The sequence below is a fragment of the Ailuropoda melanoleuca genome, chromosome 1 (genome assembly GCF_002007445.2).
Source record: "Ailuropoda melanoleuca isolate Jingjing chromosome 1, ASM200744v2, whole genome shotgun sequence".
Classification (NCBI taxonomy): Eukaryota; Metazoa; Chordata; class Mammalia; order Carnivora; family Ursidae; genus Ailuropoda; species Ailuropoda melanoleuca.
Genome location: NC_048218.1, coordinates 9941637 through 9966074, shown reverse-complemented (window position 1 = coordinate 9966074; position 24438 = coordinate 9941637). Strand labels below are relative to the sequence as shown.

The following is a 24438-nucleotide window of genomic DNA, read 5'->3' as shown; positions in this document are numbered from 1 at the left end:
AGATGGAATGTTGAGGCAAAGTTGTTTTCCTGCTTCTGAAGGCCCCGGAAGCTGATGGAGAGGGATGTGGTGACTCTGCTGAAATCTGCTGACTGGCCCCCCCCATCCCACACACAGCTTAGAAATTTCCAGAGTCCTGCCGTTGTGCTGGAGAGCTCCAACCCCTCCCCAGATTTTGTAAGAGTTCACAGTGCTTAACACACAGGTTCAAGGACATGGAGAATGGATTCTGACGCAGAACATTCAAATCCGCCGGCATCGACCAGGAGCTGGTCTTGTAGTCGCAACACCTGAGAACAGGTGGATTTGATTGTTTCCCTGACAGTGAAGCTTGGGAGTTTTGTCACCCTCCAATGGCCCCAAGCCGGATGCCTCACTTGCATTTGCAACAGGACTCAAATGGCCCTGAGTGTAAGAAGGAAGACAATTCCATAGTGCATCGATAATTGGGGAAAGTAACCTCCTACAATACTGTATGTTACGTGGCCGTTTGCCACAGTGGTTGAGGCCACTATGAGATTTCCAAGACTATGGTAATCACAGCGTTGATATTGATAAAACTGATGTCATGATACAAGTTTGAAAAAACAAACTAATAACTTTTGACAAAGCAAAATTTCTTTCCATCAGGAAATTGGTGTCTCATGCAGGATTTATTGCAATGGCTCCAAAGACCACAAACTTTTGATTTCCTGGGGTCATGTGCTAAACATTCTGATTCCTAGGCGCAATCTACACTTGCTGAATTGGAATTTCTGGGAATGGTGCATTTATAAAAGTCACTGATTTATAGAAGTCTCAGATGATTAAAATCCGGAAGTCACTGGTCTTAGGCATTCCTATCGTCAGAATAATCTGACGACCAGATCTTTTAATTCCTGTCCCAAGATGTTTTCCAAGGTATCTGAGGAGTGAAAGAAGGAGCCTGGCAGCTTCTGAGCAGAGAAGCTTTGAGCTGTTGTTCTGCATGCTTGGCTCAGTGTTGGAGAAGGGGGACTGGCTCAACTGGCTCTTTCCTCCAGGTCGTCTGATGGCTCAGCTGCCTCGGGTAGGGGCCATTCCAGGTCTTACACCACACACCCATCCAAAGCTCGTCCATCTTATGCCAAGCTGGATCTAGGAGTAAGTATATATGCATGCATTTATCACCCACCTTATTCCAATGCGACTTAAGACATTTGGTTGACCAGAGTAGATCGTGCAAACTTCACTAAAAAATCTAAACTCCGGTCCTCTTTTCTTTATCTCCCAACACCTTGATTTTGGACTTCAGGTCTTCAGAATTCTGAGAGAATAAGTTTCTATTTTTTTAAATTGCAGTATGACATACATAACCAAATAATTATCATTTTAACCATTTGTAAGTGTACAATCCAGTGGCATTAAATACTTTCATGATATTGTATAACCGTCACCACTGTCTTCACCTAAAACATTATCAGCCCCCAAATAAATTCTGTATTCATAACACAACAGATCTCTCTCTGCCCCTGTCCCCAGCCCCTGATAACCTCTAGTTTGCCTTGTCTCTATGATTGGACTGTTCCAGGTACTGCCTCTTAGTGGAATCATGCAGTGTTTGTCCTTTCCTGTCTGGCTAGTTTCACTGAGCACAACGTTTTCAAGACCCATGCACATAGTATCATGTGTCAGAACATCATCCCTCATTATGGCTGAACAAGGCTCCATTGTAGGTATAGACTCCATTTGGGTTTTCTTTTCATCTGTTGATGGGCACCGGGGTTGTTTTACCTTTTGACTATTGTGAACAACGTGGCAGTGAACGCTGGTGTACAAATATGTGTTCGAGTCCCTGGTTTCGATTCTTTAGGGTTTTACACCGAGAAGTGGAATTGCTGGGTCATGTGATAACTCTGTGTTTAATTTCTTGAGGTTTTCCACAGGACTGTGCCATTTTGCATTCTCTTTTCTTACTTTTTAATCAATAAAAAGGATTTGGTGGACTTGTGTAACAGAAAAGTTTGAGGTGGAGCCCACATGGGAGCTCACTTGATCCTCTGTACTTGGTCTCGTTCCATCTGTCCTACCTGCCCCCCTCCACCTGCACGTCTTCCTCAGACTCTTTGTGATGGCAACATGTCTGCAGCAGCCCCNCCCCCCCCCCCCCCCCATCCAGCCATGTTCAAGTTCGTCTCATGGACTCTGAGTTCACTGGAGATACTTCAGGGTTCTGACTTACCAGGGGGTGACTAGCTTCTGGAAGGCAAAGATAGCAGCCTTTCCCATTTGGTGAATGTCTCCCTACTTCAGGGCAAAATCAGCCTCTCCTCTCCCAGCACTAGGTTCGTGAGTGGAGATCACTGCTCTTCTGGTGTGCAGGGACTGTATCCCTCAGGGCTCTTCAGAAACGAAGAACCAGTAGGACATAGAGAAAAGGGGATTTGCTATGGCAAATTAGCCCCAGGATTATGGAGGCTGAGGAGTCCTGCTGCTGTCTGAGGGCTGGAGGCTCAGGGAAGCTGGTGGTGAAATGCACTCTGTGTGGAGCCCAGGGAGGGAGAAGTTTGATGTCTCCACTGACACAATTGGCTGGATCGCCCCTTCCTCTGCCTTTTGTTCTATTCAGGCTCTCAGTGGATTAGATGAGCCTCCTTGGGGAGGGGATTCTATTTTACTGAGTCCCCTGATTCAAATGCTAATCTCTTCTAGAAATCCCCTCCCAGACACTCCCAGAAAAAACTTGGGCATCCCATGACAATCAACCTGACCTAAAATGAACTGTCACAGGGACTCAAGTTCTCCGTCACTTCTGCCCCTTCTTTCTTCCTTGACCTTCACATCCAGTTCCTTGCTCTGCCCGCCCAACTCCCCCCAGCAGATAGTTTTCCTTCTGTCTGATTCACTCCCACTGAGAGCACCCCTTATTTCAGTCTTTGTAAGGCGGTTACCGCAGGCAGCCGATGCAGGGGTGATAATGCACTCATGGAGGTCTACTTGGTAAACTCACCACAGAACGGAGGAGACGGGCTGTCTGTAGGACCTCAAAAGGAACAGGATCACTTCCCTCTTGTGACCAAGGTAACCTTGGGGCTTCGAAGGCAGTCTTGGGAGACCCATTGAATGTAAGAGAAAGGTATGGTTGGTCAGGAATATTGAAACAACATGACCAGCAAGGAGTCTAGAGGAAAAAAAAGTCAGGGGGGAGGGGAGAAGGTCAGAAAGACGCAAGTACAAGCGTCCTGGTACACACGGCTGTGAAGCCGATGCTGTGTCAGCCGACGTTTCTCACGGCCCCTGGTAAACGCTTCTCCGTCCTGAGTCCACGCTCAAAAAGCAACCTACTGATAACTGATTGGTGTCCCAAATAGTTGCACGGCAGAAAAGCAGTGCCTTGGATGGTAGCCCGGAGTACCCCACGACGCTGTGACAAAAGTCCATTGCTGGATCGCTGTTAGAGATGACAGGCACTCTGGGGGGCCAGAGGGCAGATACAGGACTCACAAGACAGCACAGTCTGCCCACCATGGGCAGAGCTCTTGATGGGAACCCGGAGTCATCAGCTACCTGTCTGCTCAGCCAGTATCATCTGCATGGTGATGCCTTTCAGGGAAGGCTTCCTTCCCTTGACACACACACTTGAGTCCCACTTGCCCTGCGTTTCCTCCTGGTGTCCAAGGGTCTCAAAACCTTGGCCTGAATCTGGACTGAATCCGAAGACTCACAAAACTGAGCTTCCTATGAAAGCCACAGAGTCAAAAATGTGGCTCAGCTCTCAGTCCTTGGAGTCCAGGGTGGTCACTAGAGGCACAGCATAGGGCTGGACGCTGGCCTTGGATCTTGCCCCGTTCTCACTCCCTCACTGCCCAGCCATGGCTGCCCCTTGTTGTGCCATGGGGGTGCAGGGTCCTTGGCAGACCAGAGGGGGTTCTCAAACCTACTGCCTCCCAGGTTGATCCCCAGTTGGGGGAAAGGGAGAGCGCCAAGGGCGAGACCTGCCTGGTGCTGGGTGCTGGCACCCAGTGGGACATGAGCGTGGTTGTGGCCTATGGGAACACACATGGTGCAATGACATCCCAACCCAAGTTCAGAGAACGGGAAGGCAGATAGAGAGCACAGGACTGTCACACCCATTCTGGGCTGGGACTTGCAGTGCTGGGGGGCTAAAGGAGTTTCAGGAAAAGCACCAGTAACAGAAGACAGTGGGTTGGACAACAGGAGGCTGAGGCTGAGGACTTTGGGAATTGTTCTGTGGGCTGACGGGAGCTGGACACCATCCCCAAGGGGGCGGGGCTGAGTGCGATTCATCCGTCTGTGAACCACAGCGTTTCGCTGGGCTTGTTTTAAGGAGGATGAGCTACCACTTTCTCCCCACCTTATCCCCCAGCTGCTTCTTAAATTCTTTTTGTTGTGAGCTACATATTAGATCTAAGAGAGTATAAAATATATCCTTATGAGTTCACGAGTTATAAAATAAATATCGATGTATTCACTACTCAAATTAAGAAACAGATCTTTCCAGTCATGTAGAGCTCCAGTGTGCCTTCCCTGCTCACACCCACTTCCCCATCCCAGAGTTAATCACTGTTTGCATGGCGTAGAAAAGGGGTAGGGGGCCAGACAAGATGGTAGAAGGTGGGTGCAAATATAGATAAAGAACTTCCCAGGGCAAATAAATAAATAAATAAATAAATAAATAAATAAAGTGTTCCTTTTGGGCTTTTTTTCAGTGCAGTATGGCTTCATGGACCAAACCTGTAGTCCATGGAGACACTCGCTTGTTTGGGGTGAAGGGTGTTAGAGGGGTGCTCCATGCCTGCCCCATGTGCGTCAGTGGAGAAGAGCCACTGATGGGGAGATATGAATGAGTCCAAGACTTCATGGGGAGTGGGGTTATGAAGCAGAGGTCCCTGTATCAGGACACAGTTGGCGGTAAATAACAGAAAACCCAACTCCGACTGGCTCAAACAAGTGGCTTATTTACTGACTCACCTAACTGTAAGTCTCGGGGCAGGTCAGACTTCCTCTCCACGTCCCATGGTTCTCTTCTTTCTGCCCTTTAATGAGATCGGTGCTGTGTTCTAGGTCTCACCTCAAGGCAGGACAAAATCCTAAGGAAGAGAAGAGCATTTCCTTCTGTGGTTTTCTCTAAAAAGAAAAGTTTTTTCCCCAGAACTACCCCCTCCGCACCCCAACCTCCTTTCACAGCTATCACCCAACAGGGCCATTGCTGAACTAATCTCTGGTGGGAAGATACCACCTGTTGATTGACTCAGGTGTGAGTTCTGGAATCCAGCCTGACTCGGGGTAGGGGAATGGGACTAAACCAGTTTAGATGGATGAGACTCAGACTGGGGGTGGGGGCCACAGTAACCATAGGAACGACTCTTACTCCTGGAAATTTACTGAAACACCAGTGAGCACACTGCACTTCTTTCCAGATGCAAGGTAAGGGGTTCAGATCGATTTTAGGCTGCAAATGTTGTAACTAAAGAATTGCACATATATTCACTTCTTTCATCCTCCTAGTCCCTTGCCATTTAGGGTCTCATGAAATGCCCCAGGTGAACAAGCCTGGGTAATAAGACACTATCAGTCTCTTTATAACCTTTCCTCTGAAGAGCTCTCCTGGGTAGTTGAATAATACTCAAAGAAAGCATCATGTCGCCACAAAAGAAATAACTAGATGGTTGCTCTAGGGGCCAGAGCCTGGAAATGATGGTTACAGTAGACTACCACTAATCTCACGACAATGGCGTTGTGAGGCCAGCAGGGGGAGCACTCGCGCCCTACCACTTGCGTGTCACTGACTCCAGCAGGAAGAGAGGTGCCTTACTACTTTACTACCCCAGAGGGAGGAAGGAAGGTTTTCTTCTCCCTCGGCAACAGCCCAGCCAATGAGAGACAGTCACAGCTCAGCCAATGAGAAGCTGCTATACTTCAAACCCCCAGTTTGCTCCCATGGACTTTTTGCTGATAACAGCCCCTCTCCTCAGTCCCTTTTCGTTATTAAAAGAGCGGTCTTCTCCTTGTTCTGTAGACTTGCCAGTGGTTTTGCTATAGGTTTCCTGTCCTGAATTGCGATCCTTTGGTATTCTGGGATAACCGCCCCCCCCCGGCTTTATTTTCTGGTGAAATAAGGGACAGTTTTAAGTGTAACATTATTAATATGGGTGCCTGTTATTATTTTCTGTATCTTGCTTTTTTTGGTCAATGCTATTTCCTGGAAATCACTCCAGAGTAGTATAGGGAACTATTCCTCATTCATGTCTACATTCCACTGTGTACCTAGGCCTGAGTTAATTCAACCCGTTTCTAGTTTGTCCAGCCATTCCCTGTTGATGGACATTTGGGCTGTTTCCTGCCCTTTGCTATTAGAAACAGCTCTCCTGTAAGGCCTCGTGTGTACAGCCCCATTGCATTTCGCCAGTGTATCTTTAGGAGAGATTTCTAGAAGTGGGATTGCTGGGTCAGAGGGTGAATGCATAGATAAATTTGCTAGATGTCAGATCCTCCTCTATGGTATTATACCACTCACATCCCAAGCTTTTACGTCTACGTCTTCTAGGTTGTTAAACCAGAGCTTATGTCTAACTTATTTACAGTGTCCCATTGAGTCAGAAAACAGAAACAAACCATTTCTCTCACTGTGTGTTTACTTTACTTTCACTCAGAAAACTTCAATTCGGACACTTCTGGTCACCAAACCTGTGAGGGTTTTCCTCACACCGAGCAGTTCTGCAACAGCAGCTTGGGTGCCCTCCAATGTAACCCAATCCTGACACCGTCTACCTGGAGACAGCGTCAGATCCCACAGGTTAAGGGCTCGGTGCCATGAGATGGCTCCTCACTCCAGATGCCAATTTCAAGTCTAGGTGGTCACCCGTGCTTCTGACCCACGGGCTATAAATCAGAGGTTCCTATAGCCTCCTCTTTACGTTTGATTAATTTGCTAGAGTGGCTCACAGAAAAGGAAACAGCTTCCTTATTCATACCAGTTTATCATAAAGGGATATGATAAATGGCACAGGTGAACATCCAGGCAGAAGCGACGCACAGGGCAAGGTATGTTGGAAGGGGGCTGAGTTTCCATGCCCTCTTCAGGTGCGTTACATGGTCGCCAACCCGGAAGCTCTCTGAACCCCGTACCATTGGGATTTTTATGGAGGCTTCCTCATGTAGGTATGGGCAATCATTAATTCCATTTTCAGCCCTTCTCCTTTCTCAAGAGAGTGAGGGGTGGGCTGGAAATTCCAAACTTCTAATCATGACTCCTTCCTTCTGGTCACCAGCCCCCATCCAGGAGCCCAGGCAGGAGCCCTCCCAGAGTCACCTCATTAGAACAAAAGACACTCTGATCACCCAGGAAATTACAAGTGTTTCAGGACCCTGTGTCAGGAACTGGGGTCAAAGACCAAATCTTAGAACAAAGGATGCTCCTAGTTCCCTCATCACTTAGGGATTTACAAGGGTTTCAGGAGCTCTGTGCAGGGAACCGTGGGCAGAGGCCAACATACGTTTTTTTATAATCTCACCCCTACTCAAGAGAAAAACCTGTTGACAGACTAAAATTTTGGTTCCCATCACAAGCTTTATTCAATGTGTCCATAAAACAGTCTTCATTCGTGCATGAGAACAAGCCAATTTGGTTACTTCATTATTAGGAACTTACAAAGGTGCCCTTATGCCGTATTTCCAGTGCTAATGGCCAGCTGCTTTGACATCAGTAAAACTATTGCACTTTGAAATTATTTCAATGAAAAAAATTCATGCTGTCCCCAGGGGAAGACTTCTGGTGCTCACGTGTCCCTTGATGACATTACATGTCACTCAAGTCCTATAGAGAAGGAGATCTCCCTCCTGAACACGATGTTGAATTTCCTTCTGCACCGAGTCCCCTCTTTGCTCACTCCCATGGATCCAGCCAGGACTCTGGACCCTCTTTGCCTCATATCACCTCCCAAGCGAGCTGGCTGAGGGCCAGCCCCTGGAAGTACGGGGAGGGGTTTGATTCCATTTATCTGGGCCCAGTGGAGTCCTGCCAGCCTGCCTGATACAGCGAGGTGCGTCATAAATTCCATGGGCTGACCCCAAGACCGGGGAGTTTGGGCCCCATGATCAAGGTAGCAAATTCCTGGAAGTTGGTCACCTGCCAAAACCCCTTTACAGGTGGACATGTCCTGAAAGGAGGGGTTACACACCTTGGATATACGATCCTCTCTCCTAATGAGCCAGCCGGCCTTCAGAAAGACTTCTGAAGGGAGAGTCGCCACAGTGGAAGAAAACAGGATTCTGACCTCTCAGAGCCTATGGATACCAGGGAAGGATCAGGTGGTGGGTCCATTGAAAAGCTTCCCTGTAGAATAAATGCATTGCACAGGTGAGTTCTGGAACAAAACAAGGTTCACTGAAACCAGATCACGGCTGGCCTCAGGAAAGATTAAAGGGGGAGACTGAGCCTTTTTAAAGAACTAGGGTGCATATCAGCTGTGTAAATTTCACAAGAAGGGGCTACCAGCCAGTATGGTGTTGTGATAGAGATGCCATTGATTTATGAAGAAGAAAGGTCATCAGAAAAATCCAGAGTTTACAAGTAAAGTTCAGGAGGGACAAAGATTTGGAAATCTGAATTGCTAACCTCTTTCAAAAACTATTATTTTCGTATTGGCAAAATAATTTTTCAATTTTAATATTTAAAACATTTTAATATAATAAATGAAATGTACAGGATCCAAAAGTCAAAGCTACACTAGAAAGGCATTTGCAGAGATGACCCACTCCCACCCTCACCCACTCCCCTTGTAACTGTGTATTGATATTATCTCTGTGTGGAGTCATCCAGCCGCCCTGGCGAGCAGAGCGGTACCTACCGCCTCTTTGGGAATGTGGGAAAGGGGAGAGAAGGGCTTGATAAATACAACATTCCTTTCCGGCTCTGGCCAGGAGGCAGCACCTTTAATGCAGGCTCCTCTCAACCTAAGGGGGCAGAAGGGTGACCCTCCTTGCAGTGAAGGGTGGAGCGTCTCTCCTGGCAAAGGGGAGTGAGGCCCCAGGATTGTGCTAGAAATGGACCCGGCAGAGTGCTGAGAATCCAGATCATCTGCACAATTATTTCAAGTCTCTATTTGCCAGAAGCTGAGAAAGTTCCTGAAGAAAAGGAGTTGAATTTGGGGAGGGTAGAAACCTTTGGTCTAAAAATACTTTTTTAAGGCATTGGGATAAGTCAATTCCTCCCTGAATCACCCCAATCTAGAGCCCATGCTAATGGTCTACCATCAGTGCCAACAGTTTTTGACTGAGCACCCCATTAGCAAAAACAATTTTTGAAGGTAAACTTCCATTATCCCAATATATGTAAATATATTAATTAATAAATGTTAACCACACATTTATATATATAAATATTTTATTCAGGGGCACCTGGCTGGCTCAGTGGGTAGAGCGTGTGACTTTTAATCTTGGGGTTGTAAGTTTGAGCCCCACGTTGGGTGTAGAGATTACTTAAAAATAAATCTTTAAAACAATATATATAAATATTTTATTCATAGATTTCATATATTAGTAAGAGAAGGTTATACTGTATAACATATGCAAAAATACGTATGAAAGAGTGTTGATAATAAAAAAATGTCTCACTATGTTCTTGTATTTACTTCCTTCACCCTTGGGGCGTGGACACCTACTCCCTTGGGGAGCACTGTCCCCCTCTGCCCAGATCCCAGAGGTGAGTTCTAGATTGGCTGAAAGTTCACCTTCCTAGACACTCCTTCATCTCATGTTCCAGACTATAGGGAGGAGGGGAGTGGAAAGGAGACGGGTGTTTACTGAGTGTCTGTGATAGACCAGCACGCCATCAACTCATTTTGTCCTGTTTGCATTTATCAGGCGAACACCTGAGGCTCCCAGGTGGGGGGGGGGCCTGCCGTGCAGCCCCCACAGGAGGGAGCAGGAAGGAACCCCCATGGCTGGCTTGTTCCAGAAGTCAGGAAGCTGAAGACTGGACTTGGGGTCCAGCACGGGGGCAGGCTCATTTATACGATGTTGTTTATTTTTCTGCTTGCAATATTTTTAGAGAATTGTATTACCTTTTTTTACTTTTTGAATTTAGCCTCTTGGGAGGATACTGTTCCTCCTTTGTCCCATGGGAAGCTTGTTCTGAACCGTTTATAGGTTGCTTCATTTGAGTCGTCTGTGTGGCAGTGCGGGCTTTCTAAACGTGGGCACTACTGGCGTCTTGGGCTGGATCGTTCTTTGTGCGGGGGGCCAATGTTGTGCCTTGAAGCACTCAACCCCTATCTCTATCCAGGATACTCCCCCAAGCTCTGACAATCAAAAATCCCTCCAGATTTTGCCAAATGTCCCCTGCGGGGGGACACAATAGCCTCCATTGGGAACTAGTGTTGGAAAATCACAGCCCTACAGCTGGGTGAGCCCTTTTCAAATATCGTCGATTCTGTCACCCTTCGATGTTGAGCCCAGAACCACTGTTAGGGCCCCAGACTTCCAGCTTGGAGCTCTCCATGTGCCAGGAAGCCGTTACATTAGATCTGCAGAGAGTGGACCCTATCCTGGACCATGGCCACATCCTTCCAACCCGTTCCTGCAAGCGCTCTCTCTACGCGCACTCAGTTCATGTTGCCCCCAGCAGACACCCCTTCCGGACGCCGCAGTGCTCTTTGGATAAAGCCCAGACTTCCCAATGGAGCTCGCAGGGCCCTTCAGTGCCCGCTCTTTGCCTACCTCTGCGGGGTTCTCTGCCCTTCACTGTATGGGCGCCCCACCTCCACCCATCCATGCTCAGCTCCAGCCTCACTTAGACGATTTTTTTTCCTGATGTACTTCTTGCCCTGAGTTTTTTCATGCTCACTCCTCTGCCCGGAATGCTATCTCCTACCTTTTCTTTTTCTTTCTTTCTTTCTTTTTTTTTTTTGACCAGCGAAATTTCTATTCCTCTTTCAGGTGTACCCTAGACGTGACCAAGCTTCACTCCACACCTACCCAGCCCCAGGTCAGGGTTGGGCACCCCTCCCTGCACGGTTCTAACAGAACATTTATTTCCTCTGTGTTGTCATGGCTTGGCTAATTGTCTGAGGCCTTCCAAGAGTGTGGATCCATTTGGGCATGGGCCACCCCTGTGTCCCCAGCTCCAGCAAAGTGACTGGTACAGCGTAGGTCTCAGGGCATATCGCAGGGCTAAAGACGCACCCACACTGCCCAGTGCCTGGCACTAGGCACATGCTTCCCGAATTCTAGGAAGGGTTAAGTTCATAGGGTTAAGTTCACAGACTCTGGAGCCAGGCTGTCTGGGTCTGTGGCTGGGCTCTGCTGCTTTGCAATGGGGTGCCCTTGGGCAAATCTCTTGCTCTCTCTGTTCCAGTCTCTTCATCTTCAGTGTGAAATGGTAATAACAGCATTCCCCTGGAAGGTTATTGTAAGAATTGCACGAGTTAATGTATGTTCCGTACTTAAGACAGTGCTTGGCGCTCGGCTAGCACTATGGGTTGGCTGTTCCTGCTTCCAAGCGCCTGATAGAACTTACCCACCACTAAAAGGATAAGAGTTGAGGTGTGAGGGGGATGGTGGGTGGTTGGGATCAAGAGGGAAAGGGAGACAGGGTGGGCTGGGAGGCCTCATGGTGTAGGAGAAAACCAAGAGCCTAGGACTTCCCAAGAATAACACTGGGATCTTGGAGAAGAGTGCAGGAGAGTGTGGGAAGATTCTAGAAACTCATTCATTTTCTCAGAATTTGTGGTAGGTTAATTCTGATCTGGGAAAGGAGAAGGGAACTCTCTTTCTTCCTTCCCTGCTTCTTTGGCTCTCTTTCCCCAGGACTCACACGAAGGAGCTCTTTGGATATTTACTCTCCATTTATCAAATCATTTCCATGGAAAAATACATTTCATGTTCCTCCCTTCCAGCCAGTCAACACATCCTCTAGAAAAGGGGGGACTGGCGGTTCCATAAAACCACGATGGTTTCTTCCTGTTCTCAAGCATTTGGATAAAATGGAAAAATTTAAACCTGCCTCAGAGGCATTTCTAACTCTCCAACCTATGCCCACTGGCTAGGAAATGAAAACATGAATCTTCCATCCACCTTTTTCAGTTTGCATTCACAGGTCTGGAGTCATAGAGAAGTAACCTGGTGTGGTGTCAAGACTGAGTTTTAAAATCTAGACGGAAAATGACTTTGAACTTCAGAACAAGGTCATCATGACTTGAGAAGCCAAGAGCGGGAATGTTTTCTTGATCCCTGAGCCTATGTTCATGAGCTCATACGGAACTTTACTGATTATTTAAGCTCCTGAGGTTTGAATGCAATGGAAATCACCAGGTTATTTGTCAGCTGCTGAGTTAATTTGGTTGTTTAAACAATTAAATCAGGCAGGCGGTAGGCAGACACATGCAAGCACGTGCCTGACATTGGCCCTAGGTGCCCTTGGGTGAGGCAAGCCGAAGTATGGCCAGATGTAGGAGTTTGTAGGTCGCCTGTGTTGCCTGAGAGACCTGGTTCGGACTCCTGGTTCTGCCACTTACCCAGGGTATTTGACACCTCAATCTCAACCTGCTCAGCTTTAAAATGGGGATAGTCATTTCAGGAACCTCATGGAGGTCTCAAAGGTTGAAACGAGATGGTCCACTCTCATGGTGTGTCAGGCATTAGTGTGACCGCCTGTATTTTGGAGCTCGGGAGCAGAGAGAAGGCTCCTATCAGGAAAAAGAGCTGAGCCACCGAAGCCTGTTGCTGGACATTTTAGGGATGAATGTGAGAAAACTAAGGGGGAGAATTCAGGGCGAGGTGGAGAGGGAGCATGTCAGTCCTGCTACAAATAGCAGGTGTACCCAGCGACATCTTCTGGGGCCAGCAATGACCTAATGCCTTTAAGGAGCGAGATTTCAATTTTTTTTTTTTTTTGGTCCTGTATGGCTCTGATGTCACCAACCCCGTAACCCAGTGCCCATCATTAGCCCTGATTCTTAAGTAAACATCTCCCATGCCATGAAGCTGTGGGCCCTTGTTTCCTGGGTTAGTCTCGTGGTTTACACCTGTAGCCTGAGCACAATCACCTTCACTTTTAAAAGTGTACAAGTTTGGGCTATAAATTACATAGCCAACTACCTTCTGTGTGATGATGTGTTTGGAAATGAAGGAAAAGAGGCGAAGATGAGGAAAAGGAGATCCAGCAGGTGGAGATGGGCGAGGGGCAGGGCAGACATGGGAGCTGGGGGTCAGAGCGGGCAGGGGAGCCTGCCATAGAAGGAGGAACGGGAAAGATGCGGGGCTGCCCTCCGTGCTCAGGATGGGGCTGCCAGACACTTGCATCTTTAGGGAGAGCTGGGAGATAGGGGATATTCAGGCAACTAGCGTATGGGTCGTGTTTGTAGTATTTTGAAGGTAAATCTACGTACATTGAAATACAAAAATTCCATCATCTCCAGAAATCCCCTTGCCCCTGTGCCAGCAACACCCCCACTCCCTGCCCCCAGCCAACCATTGGTTTGTTTTCTGCCTGTATGGTTTTGGCTTGGAAATAGCGCCAGATAAATGGACTGATATGTTCCGGAGCTTTCTGAGTCTAGCGTCCTCCATTTTTCATAATGCATTTGAGACTCATCCATGTGGTTGCACGTATCGATAGCCCAACTTTTTTGAGGCATATTCCTTTGTATGGGTACAACACAGTTTGTCTCTCCATGTCTCGGTGTGAGGACATTTAGCTTGTTTTTATTAAGGGTGTTATTTTGACAGATCAACCTACCTGTGTAACTGTACCCCTCTTAAGATACACGTATAGGTTTCATTTAAAGTACCACTCAGACGGGTGCCTGCATGGCTCAGTTGGTGAAGTGGCTGTGTTCAGCTCGGGTCATGATCCCAGGGTCCTGGTATCGAGACCCGCAGCTGGCTCCCTGCTCATCCGGGGGCCTCCTTCTCCCTCTCCCTCTGTCTGCTGCTCCCCCTACCTGTGCTCTCTCTGTGAAACAAATGAAATCTTAAAAAAATAGATAAATATAATGCCACCAAGAAACAAATTCTAGCTTAAGGGTTCTTGACCTTTTCTGAGCTATGGATTCCTTTGATAGCTTGGTGAGCCCTCTCTGAACACTCTCAATGCCTAAGATAAAATGCATAGAATCTCAAGGCAAGCCAATTATACCGAAATGCAATTAGCAGACAAGAAGAAGAAATGTGTGATTAAGAAGAAATGAAGGAACAATGTATGTATTTCTTTATGAGCCCATGACATAAACTCCAAAGGCAGGTCTGATAACTACTGAAATTTCCAAGTAGCGATAAATGGAAATGACCTTTTTTAAGTTAAATCACCTGTGAAACAAGATAAAAAAATGCCTCTGATTTTTGGTGGGGATAAAGCCCCAGCTACAATTATTGCAATAGTTTGTTCCTTACATTCATTACTGAGAAATTGCCAAATTTGAGTTTCATGAATATAAAAATACGATTTTTTCCCCAGGAATCTCCTGGATTCTAACCACGTGCCTTTTGGGGACTGCGATTATGGTGCCTTGTCATAATTAAAACATCCAGCTAGCTCGTCTTATTGCTACAACCCTAAAAGGGGGATGGCGGATCAACTTTTTTTTGGCTGACTTGCACATTCCATATTCCCAGAGACGGAGCCCGGGTCTTTCTCTCCGCTGACTCCCAGCTGTTGACTAGTGCGTAAGCTCCTATTCCAGGCAGGTGCCTGGTCGCGAGCTGCGTTCTGTGACTTCAGAAACTGCTCAGCTTACAGCAGTGTAATCATTATGCCTTCAAATCCCATGAAAGAAAACTGGAAAAAAAAAAAAAGCCCCCAAAGTCCTCGGGGAGGTGAAACAGCTCTTTATCTTGACCTAGGAGACCTGCCACCTGAATTTATAGCAGTGTACACACGCTTAAAGCAAAAGCAAAAAAAAAAAAAAAAAAAAAAAAAAAAGGCAAGAATCAGTTAGCCAGGGGTAGAAAAATGCAACCTGTAACCCGTATTTTGTGAGCTCTGAGTTTCTATTGAAACGTGAGCCAGTATGATTCTGGGAAAATTCAACTTCCTGGTGTAAAGACAGGCTTATAAAACAGCTTTCAAGTTTTGTGTATATCAAATGCCCCTGCACTCAGCCAACTGGATTTGTTCAGATGTAATGCACATAGGTGCACCAGACAGATGGAGACCAATAATGCCTTAGAAACCACTGAGATTTACAAGCAAGAATAATTATATCCCCAAAATATGAAATCTTCTCCAAATAGGGTTGCTTTGAAATCTAGCTGTTCACCCTTTTTCTCACTCCTCCAAACAATCTGGAATTTCCTCCCCCTCTGACCACCCTGTGTCTACATTGCTTTCACACCCACCAAGTTCCTTATTCATTCCTCCGCTATAAACATCCATATCGTCAACAGATATTTCATCAAAGGTCCCAGGTGGGATAACTTCAGGGAACTGTCAAAGACTTTCTCCTGAAAAATAGTTTCTCACCTGCTCTTGGGTGCTTTAACATGTTCAGGGGTGTGAAGCTTTTATTCCCCAAATAGAGGTAGGGACTTAGAGTGTAAATGGTCTTTGGAGTGGTAGTTGACCCAAGTTCACACGAAGGTATAGATGTGATCCTCAAGGCGGTCTTCCTAAACCTGGAAGAACGTGAGACATTCCTGTAGAACGAATGAAACAGACACCAGGGCTTCCAGTCTGACCAGTTAGATAAATTGTTTCTGGAGACACGGCCAGGAGGCCTTTCATTGTGACATGCCCCCTGTACCCCTGTCGTCGTGATGCATGGCTGGGGTTGGATGCCACTGCCTTTGAGCCCTGACAGTCTGATGCCGACACCTTACCTTTGCTGTGTCCGCAGTTTCTGGGTTTTGTCCACACAGACTTCTTGTTTGGTCCCAAATAACCTTGTAAGGGCAGGGCAGGGACCACTCCCTCATAGTAAAGCTGGGCAAGTTGTCCAAAGACACCCAGAAACCAAGTGCAAGTAAAAGAGGAAGAAGGTCTAGCTGGTCTTCCCTTGGCTTATTTTGAAATTTTGTTTAAAGACAATCCTGTATGTTAATAAATGCTGTGAGTGTCATCTGAGAAATCAGGGGCTTAAATACAAAATGGGCTTTTAAGAAAAGCTGACTTCCATTTGCAGATGGAGTCCGGAGCCCACCAGAGGGAATCTTACAGCTGGAGGGTAAAGATGTATTTCTTTTTCTTTCTTTCTTTTTCTTTCTTTCTTTCTTTCTTTCTTTCTTTCTTTCTTTCTTTCTTTCTTTCTTCTTTCTTTCTTTCCTTTTCTTTTCTTTTCTTTTCTTTCTTTTCTTTTCTTCTTTTCTTTTCTTTACTTTTCTTGGCAAGAAAGTTGCCATCCCAGTCTCAGTAGAGAAAGGGCCTGTCAAGTATTTTGGACCCTCTTGATTTTTGCGTTACAAATATTGACATGTATAAATAGGGTTGCATATGTATACAAATAAAGAAAAAAAACTTTACGAAGTATTTGAATCCTCAAATAATGAGGATCAGCTATACTTTGTACAGATTGACTCATAACATCCCTAGTAGAAGGATCCATGCCATGGAAGAGGAGACCAAGGCACACAGGGGTTAAGTAGCTTGCCCCAAGTCAGACAGCTAGTAAGAAGAAAGCCAGGACCGTACACCTGCAGCCAGGGCTCCCCAGAGCCCCACCCGCTGCCTTTGGACATGTTAAGAGTGCCAGGCGCCACGGAGACCTCCACTCCACCAAGAACACCTTTGGCACTGGGATCTTTCCAGAATGTTTTATGGTTTTTAGGGCTACTGTACAGGGTCTGAGGAAGGCCCTTGTGCTTCTCATCACTACTTCTGGTGGAGCAATTGTTTACAAGCTAAAGAACAGGAAGGACCTGAGATTCCCGGGCACTAACTGGCCCTGTTTTCAAGAAGAAATAAACAAGAGAAAAGAGAAACAAGACTTAGCAGCAGTGTTGGGAATGCTGGCAGGAATAAGGGTGGGATTTGGGCAGCAGCCTTCATGGTGAGCGGCAAGGTGGAGGCTGTGGGCTGAAGCCAGACACCTGCACGGAGAGGGAGGCAGGATCCCCAAACAGAGTTCCACATTAAGGCAGAGCACAACCTCATGGATGTGTAGAGTTTGCAAAGCTGAATTCATAGAGACGGAAAATACATTGGTGCTTTCCAGGGGCTGGGGGTGGGGAAGTGGGGAGATCCTGATCAAAGGGTACAAAGTGATGAGATCAGTAAGTTCTGCAGAGCTAACATACAGCGTGATTACACTTAACAAGACTGAAATAGACTTGAAGATATACTTGAAGTATACTTGAAACTTGCTAAGAGATTAGATCTTCAAGGTTGCTTGCCACACCAAAAAATGGTAATTATGTGTGGTGGTGGAGGTATTAAGTTATCTTGTTGAGGTGATCCTTTCGCCATATACGTGTGCATCAAATCATCACCCCGTACTCCTTAAATCTTACATAATGTGATGCGTCAATTGCATCTCAATAAAGCTGGGGGAAAAGCGGAGCACAACATCTTATTTCATGACTGCCCCGGATGATTATTATGATTGGTTTTTTTTTTTTTAATACAAGGGCCTGAAAGTGATCAAGCTATCCTCAGGGGAAATATTTCAGGAAAAAAGTCATATTAAAGAGTCAAATTCACAGCTCACAATTTAATCCAGCTCCATGCCAACGCATTTCACTCTGTGACATTCCCTATTTCCACTCCAGGATAGTGACCACCTCCCAGGGTTGTTGAGATTATTAAATGATTTAAAATAATATATCGTGTATAAAGAATGCTCTGCATAGTGGCAGAATGCATAACAATCTATTTAGAAGAGGAAACTAGACAGAACAACTTTTGAGGTCTTTGATCTTTCTCTCAGTAACCATACCTGCAGTAGAATTACGGAAGAATTTTAAACCTAATTTAGACTGTCACGGAGGAAGTATAAAGGGCAGAAATTACGTGCCATGTAAATGTCTAGTTAAATTTCCAATGGGTACTCTAATGCTTTATTTGTAAGATAGAAAATTATAAAATATAATAAGTAGTTATATATAATTTATTTATATTAAATCACTGTACTTTAAATATTTACATGTGGGGTTTTGTCCCAATAATACTGGGTCATTTCATAAATAAATATAATAAAATAGAACCAAATATCCATATTGTTTTTCCCCAACAAGAACAACCACCAATCTGCTTTTGAGATTTTGGTTTATTATTCCATACTACGTGCCAGGCATATAGGACTCTTCCTTCCTTTCCTCCCTTCCTTCTTTTCTTCCTCCCTCCCTCCCTTCCTCCCTCCTTCCTCCCCCCACCCCCCTTCCTTGGGTTCCTCCTTTTTTTCTTTCAATCAATAAGTCATTTTCTTGGTTCATTTGAAAAAAGGAAGTAAACCTCATCACTAAAACTTTAAACTGCCGGCATTCTTTTGCTTTTAATTTAAGCATTTTGTTTTCATGAAGATTACTGTTTCAACCTTCCTATTTTACTGTTTCTGATCTGTTCTGGATCAAGACACAAGAAAATAGGTTAGATTGAATTTAGAGTCATGGGCTTGGAATGAGAGCTCAGTTGCTCATCCCTGGGGAAAACACTCACACTTTAAGAGGCAAACTCAATTATATTGTTTTTGGCTCTGGGAGACCTTTTCTGCTCACTTCCTGATTCTAAGTTTTTTTCTGCTCTGATTAGTGATTTCCAAATAAGTGAGATGTTGGGATTGGAGTGCTGAAGGTACCCCACAATCATCTGATTCAAGGTCCTCATTCAGGGTGATGTCCTGAATGTGAAAGGGACTTCCCAAGGTCACTGAATTCACCCCTCTCCTGATCACACCCATGCACGTCCAGGGAGAGTGTGCCCATGGAGCTGAGGCTCAGGTAGACCCGCCTTCGCAGACTTTCTCTCTTTCTGGTCCAATCAGATTAAACTCAACCAAATTAAAAAGGAAAGCTCAAATCTTAGTAAGATTTTGGGGGTGTACAAGTCATGAACTAAATGATTTCATTCTAAGTGTGCTCTAAAAATGAAGAAAAATACATTTCAAACATTGGCATATTGAAATGTGTTTCAAAATATGAGCAGCAAAAATATTTTTACAAAGCATGGCCTTGGCATATTTGAGTTTACAGGGTGTGGTTAAAGATCTTCAAAATAAACAAATGTAATCAAAGTTATTGATGAAGCGTAGCATGAAACACCAGCAAAGAGCAAGCATAAACATCACAGATTTACAGTGTAGTAAGGTTTTTCCACATTGGGGTGGGACCCTTGTTCCATTTGTGTTTATTTCTCCAACACTAGCTGAGTCTGTGCCACAGAAAGGTCCTCAGAAAAAATTTGTGGTGTGGTGGATGATGGATGGATGCATGGATGGATGGATGGGAGGATAGAAGGATGATGGATGGATGGAAGGATGATGGATGGATGGATTGGATGATGGATGGATGGATTGGATGATGGATGGAAGGATTGGATGATGGATGGAAGGATGATGGGTGGATGGATGGATGGATGGAGGATGGACGGATGATGGATGGATGGAAGGATGATGGATGGATGGATGGGTGGAAGGACGATGGATGGATGGATTGAATGATGGATGGATGAGTAGGTCTTCTCAATGCTATGAATAGAATGGAAATGGTTTTTCTAAAGGACAATTTTATGACTATATTATACAGAGATGATAACTTAATTTTGTGATGTGGTGCTTACTTTTTCATGAACCAGTAGTTAGGTAAAATGATAAAAACAAAAGATCTGAAAGTCTCACAATGGCCAGCTTGTGCTTCGCTGGGCCACTCAGAGCTTACCTGGCTCTGGCAGATGAAAGGTATTTTCCGGATATGTGGGAACAAGGCATACTCTAGTACCATCTTCTCTCTTTACCGCCATCTTTTTTCATTCTGACAGATAACTTTTTTTCCCCCAGTGTTTCCTATAAGGAATGGAAATTTAGGAAACTGAATGTTCTAAGCCCTTATGTGTCAGTGGATGCCCAGGGCCATGAAAGCTGGCTTTTTGACAAGTATCAAGGGACTAATATTTTAGATAAATGTCCTGTGCTGTAGAAGGGCTCCATTCCAATATCTGGACAGTGCAAAACAATCAGACCAGCCATTGGACCACCACCCGAAGGCAAATGAATATCACTTGGTGATTGTGAAGAAACATCCAAGTTTGCAAAATGCTTTACATATTATCGCTTTCAACGCTCAGGGGAACGAAGGGTGGTAGGGTTATCACCAAGAAGTGGCTTACACAATACAACACAGCCAGTTAGCAGCAGAATTAGGAGTTGAGCCTAGACTTCTAGATGTAAATCTCATAATCTCTCTATCCTTTCAAAGAGCTTCTCATTAGGATTCATTAGTAATCTGTAAGGAGATGTTTTGAAGAGTGAACAACCCCCCGACACAACACGGCACCCCTTCATCTACTACCCCAAGCTCCTGGTAGAGTCAATATATGAGATTAAGGCATTTTTTATTGAAAACCCTATAATTAGGAGGCCTGAGGGAGGCTGGTCTGCCTCTCACCCAACATTTGGCGTTATGGGCTGGTTAATTCTTGGTGGTGGGGGCTGTCCTGTGCCCGGGAGGAAGTTTAGGGGCATCCTGGCCTCTTCTCCCTAGAAGCCAGTAAAGCCTCCAACCACAACTACCCGAAAGTGTGTCCAGACCTTACCTGATGTCCCACGAGGGGCATAATGGCCCCTGTATGAAGCCCAGTGTTCACACACACCTCCATCCATTGCTGCAGATTTCAGGGCTCTGGAGGACGGGAGGGAGGAGAGAGAAAACTTGGGAGTTTAGAATTAAAAGAAAAGTGAGTTTCTACAACATGTAGAGAGCAAATACAGAAGACACGACACTTTGAGAAAATGCCCAAATGCTTAGAAAAAAGCTTTATGGAAAAAAGTGGAAGGTTTAAAACTGGCTGTTAGTCTTGAGTTTTAGTATTGTTTTTATCTGCAGCAGGATGGGGTCAGAAGGGAAGGTGTTATGAAAATAAGAGGCTGGAACCACTGTCTCTGGGGCCCCAGGAGCCAGCTTGGCACGGGGGTCCACACCCCTCCACTCCTCCCCTTCTCCCTGGACTGACCATGAGGCCTGCCACACGCCTTCATCTTTTCCTTTCCGGCCTGTAGGCTGCCTTTCCAGAAAGGCTTTCAGCAAGTGATTTGTAATACAATTTTGGAGGATTCTCTCCTCCTCCCCTCCTCCCCTCCTCCCTTCTCCTCCTCCTTCCCCTTTTTCTCCCCCTCTTCTTTGTCAAAAATCTCTTCTCTCATCCAACAGGTATTTGTTCCAAATCTCGTTTGTTTTGAGAACAGTGCAAGATCATGTGAAAAGAAAACAGAAAAAATCTTCCCTAGCTCGATGAGTTCATGGTAGGATGACCAGACAATTCATTGTCCAAACTAAGCCACGTTTGTGAGTGACAGGGAGTGCTTTTATGATTATGCTCCTGAGTCAACAGGATACCCCAGGATTGTCATGGGCTAAGTGGGATGAAGTGTCCTGGCTTTTGCGACACTTTAATACACTGTTCTGTCAAGATCTGTCCTCTGGGATGATATTAACAATGAGGTCACAACGTCAACAACAGGTGCTATGCTGAGTATGATACGTGCATTGCCTGACTTACAGTGGCCTTGGTCCCATACAATGTCTTTTGTTCTAAGTGAAAAACTTAGTCAAGACCCCACAGTTAGGGGCGCCTGGGTGGCTCAGTCGTTAAGCGTCTGCCTTCGGCTCAGGGCATGATCCCAGCGTTCTAGGATTGAGCCCCACATCAGGCTCCTCTGCTGGGAGCCTGCTTCTTCCTCTCCCACTCCCCCTGCTTGTGTTCCCTCTCTCGCTGGTTGTCTCTCTCTCTGTCAAATAAATAAATAAAATCTTAAAAGAAAAAAATTAAAAAAAAAAGACCCCAAGGTTAACATAAGATAAAGTGGGACTTAAATCAGGCAACAATGTGACCAGAAAACCAATCCATTTCACGGTGGCATTATTCGTGTTGATTTGTGTAATGTCCTCACTGACTTCCAAGATGGTATATCTCTGCTCCAATCCCTGCCTGCTGGTTTAGGCTGATTCTTCAGCAATAGCCGCCATCTCCTCCTCTTCCCCTTCCTCCTTCTTCTTCTTTAAGATTTTATTTTTTAAAGTAATCTCTACACCCAATATGGGGCTTGAACTCACAGCCCCAAGATCAAGAGTCACACGCTCTTCCGACTGACCCAACGAGGCGCCCTGGTTATAACCTTCTTTTAACTGAAATTTACCATTACAATTAACTGGGTAAAGCCAGGGAAAGTAAGGCAGGTTTGGGGCCATTGTAAGGTGAGGAGGAACAGTTGTTTGAAGAGAAATCAGTGCAAGGGGGACTTTGGCTCAGTCATAGTGCATCCTGGGATCTGAATGTTATACATACATCGAAATCCCAGGGGCCCTTCTGAAAGGAATAGATATCTGTTAGAGAAAGAGGCGATCCCTGTGGAAGTGAGTCCATACCTTCTGGAAAAACAGCAAAACGACAAATCTTTACCTTGTTTAGTTATGAGCCCTGAGTTATTCTGCTTCGTGATTCCTTGTAATATACAGTAGGCAAGCCCTGTAATTACTAAGAGCTACTTAATTACCTGCACATTTGCCTCTTGCCTCCCAGCCTTGAATCCGTCACCTCTGTCTAACCCTCCTTGGTATTTAAATAGGTAATCTGGTGCTGGCCTCGAGTTAACGATGTGCTAACCTCTAAGCACCTTCACCTGGACCTTCACGATTCTGTTTCTTTGGTATTTCCTTTTGTGTTTCTGTGTATGCACTGACTTGGCCTTTGCTAATAATTAAAAGTATTCGCTGAAGTATTCACCAAAGTCAGTAGATAAGAATTTCTGTGAACAGTGTGTCTGTGACTTTAGCTTGTCCCCCAAAGTATCAAGGCAACAGAGGTAAGTATTTTTGAAAACTGCTTCGAGGTATACGTACGTATTTGAAAGCATGCGTGTATCCATTTGCTCAGTATGTATGAAGCTTCTACTGTGATACACCCAGTCCTGTTCTAGGCAGTGACGACAAAAACCCCTGGGTTCATGCACCAGCATCCTAGTGGGGTGGGATGGGGAAGACAGGTAATAAAGAAGCAAAAGACATTATCCGTCACATAGAGATAACTGCTATGGGAAGAATAAGGCCGAAAAGGCTGACAGAGGGTAGGAATTGAGCTTTGACATAGGTGCTTATGTTCGCTGCAGCATTACTCACAAGAGTCAGGTTATGGGGGGCGCCTGGGTGGCACAGCGGTTGGGCGTCTGCCTTCAGCTCAGGGCGTGATCCCGGCGTTACGGGATCGAGCCCCACATCAGGCTCCTCCGCTATGAGCCTGCTTCTTCCTCTCCCACTCCCCCTGCTTGTGTTCCCTCTCTCGCTGGCTGTCTCTATCTCTGTCGAATAAATAAATAAATAAAATCTTTAAAAAAAAAGAGTCAGGTTATGGAAACAATGTACATATCCTTGGATGGATGGAAGGATAAAGAAAATGCGGTATATACACCCAGTGGAATATTATTCAGTCTTTAAAAAGAAGGGAAACCTGCCATTTGTGACAACAGGGAGAAACCTACAGGACATTCTGTTAAGTGAAATAAGCCAGATGCAGAAAGACAAATACTGCATGATCTCACTTATATGTGGCATCTAAATAGTCAAACTCGCATAAACAGAGAGTAGAAAGGTGGTTACTAAAGGCTGGGGGGGGATGGGAGGGGGAATAGGGAGATGATGGTCAAGGGCACAGAGTTGCAGTGACGCGCGATGAACACGTTCTGGAGATCTAAGGAACCACAACGTCACCGTAGTTAACAATATCATATTGTTTATTGCTAAGAGGGTAGATCCTAAGTGTTATCACCACAAAACTAAGATAAGAAAATGAAATAGGGTGCTTAGAGAAAACAGCTTATGAAAATCTCAACAAGGTACCGGGCGAGCTACAAGGATGTAGGGAGCAGCCAGGCAGATGGATGTCCAGCAAATTCTGGCAACAGCAGAAAGGCTGATGTGTAAGAAGCCAATGAGGTCAGAAAGGGATTGGGGTGCCTGACTTTATAGGACACATACTTGATGTATAAGGACTTGACATTTTCTTGGGTGAGACAGGAAGTCTTGGAAAGGTTCCAAGCAAAGGGATGCCGGCTGGCTCAGCTGGTGGAACATGTGACTCCTGATCTCAAGGTTGTGAGTTTGAGCCCCACGTTGGGTGTAGAGATTACTTCAAAGCAAAATCTTTAAAAAAAGAAAAAATAAAGAAAGAAAGGATTCCAGCATAAAAGTGGCCTGGTGGACTCGTGATTTCAAGGGGGTCATCTGGCTGTAGGGTGGAGAACAGACTGCAGAAAAGCAAGGGGAAACCAGGAGGACCAGTTGGGAGGGAATGGTGGCTTGGTCCAGAGGGGAGCAGTGGGGGTA

The 24438-nt window shown here is 45.6% G+C and overlaps 1 long non-coding RNA gene across 2 annotated transcripts; it reads right to left on the bottom strand.

Moving 5' to 3' along the window:
• Positions 1–651: 651 nt before the first annotated feature.
• Positions 652–5119, bottom strand: LOC117802377. 2 transcript variants are annotated; one of them, XR_004625695.1, is made up of 3 exons: positions 4951–5119; positions 2969–3139; positions 652–1116 (listed from the first exon to the last, which is right to left on the bottom strand). It is a non-coding gene; the product is annotated as an uncharacterized LOC117802377 (long non-coding RNA). The 2 variants fall into 2 exon arrangements; XR_004625700.1 differs by having other exon boundaries at positions 2969–3064.
• Positions 5120–24438: the final 19319 nt, after the last annotated feature.